General features: G+C 59.0%; 2 protein-coding genes across 3 annotated transcripts in view; both read left to right on the top strand.

Moving 5' to 3' along the window:
* Positions 1–1,498, top strand: part of LOC103612817 (acrosin-like) — a 215,346-nt gene that overhangs the window by 190,365 nt on the left and 23,483 nt on the right. The window lies entirely within an intron of this gene.
* LOC103612821 (acrosin-like) overlaps positions 1–1,498 on the top strand; it is a 6,688-nt gene that overhangs the window by 4,032 nt on the left and 1,158 nt on the right. The window lies entirely within an intron of this gene.

Below are 1,498 nucleotides of genomic sequence, written 5' to 3' on the forward strand. Positions count from 1 at the left end.
AGATGGCACAAGTGGGGTGAGGGGGCCCCAGGCCCGGGGGGGGAGCCAGGCCAACACTTGGGGCCTTCCCTGGAGGGGGCCCTGCCTGTCCCCCACGGCCGGGCCACGACTCCCCCCCGGCCAGTGTGAAGCGTCAGCTCCTTTCCAGCAGCCAGGTGCTGGCACGGGCAGACACACACCCCATGGAATTCCCTGGGCTGCTGTGCGTGCAAGCCCTTGTGTGGAGGGCAGAGGGCTGAGCTTCAGCCTGAGCCACAGCAGGCCATGGAGCAGCATGGAAATGACTTTCTGCTTGCAGAGGGATATGTGGACTTAGACCCATGGTGTATGAGTATGAGTACATGGGTCCTGACGATGGAATGATGCGCGTCGTGGGTGGCACTGATGCCAAGCCAGGGGCCTGGCCCTGGATCGTCAGCCTTAAGCATCCCGCAATACCAGGCACAAGACATCTGTGTGGCGGGTCTCTCATCACTGCAGAGTGGGTCCTCACAGCAGCCCACTGCTTCGACCCCATCAGGTAAGGAGGTGCCGGAAATGGGGACATCCCCACAACACCAGCAGGTACCCTGTTGGCAGCACCACCTGCTACTCCCATCCCCTTTGCTCTCAGTCAGCTCAGCTGCCACACTGCTGAAGAGAAGCCTGAGCTCATGCCAAGGCTTCCTAGTAGCTTCCAGCTCAGCATTTCCCCACCCTAAGGTGTGGGAGGGCACTCACTCCTGCCAGAGTACTGCTCCCTCTGTGCTGTGCCACACAGAGGTCTGGCAGCTGCTGGGCTGCTGTGGTGCATGGCTCTGCTCCCTCTCATTCTTTCTCCATCTGCTTTCCAGGAAAATCGGCATGGTGTATGTGGTGATTGGGGCCACGCAGCTCACTAAACCGGGCCCTGGGGCACAACTGCGCCGGATTAAGAAGTTAGTGCGTCATGAACGCTATAATAAAAATGACAAAAGTAACGACATTGCCTTGCTGGAACTGAACAAACCTGTCCACTGCAATCCCTACGTCCAGCTGGCCTGTGTGGCTGACCCCATCCTAAGAGTGTCAGAGCTGCAGAACTGCTGGATTGCTGGCTGGGGTGCCACTGCTGCAAGAGGTGAGTTCCCAAGAGGGACTTCTGAGCCAGCTCAGCACACTGGGGACACAGCTTGGGCTTCCCCACAGCAGAGGCCAAAGTCAGGCTGTGGGACGTACGCCTCTGCAGAGATGGACCTGCTCTGGTCCTCAAAGGCAGGCAGCAGGGACCCAGCACCCCAGTGCCTCTGCAGAGGCAAAGCCAAGCCCTAGGGAAAGGGATCGCCCCCAGGCAGTGGGGTAGAATTGGGAAGGAGCGGCTGGGTGCTCATTCCTTTCTGTGCTCATAGCTCAAAACTCAAGTGATGTCCTACAGGAGGCCAAGGTCCAGCTCATTGATACCAAGATCTGCAACAGCAGCAGCTGGTACGCTGGGGAAATCCACACCCACAACCTGTGTGCTGGTTACCCACAGGGACCC

Source organism: Corvus brachyrhynchos, unplaced genomic scaffold (genome assembly GCF_000691975.1).
Source record: "Corvus brachyrhynchos isolate BGI_N302 unplaced genomic scaffold, ASM69197v1 scaffold101, whole genome shotgun sequence".
In the NCBI taxonomy this organism is placed as follows: domain Eukaryota; kingdom Metazoa; phylum Chordata; class Aves; order Passeriformes; family Corvidae; genus Corvus; species Corvus brachyrhynchos.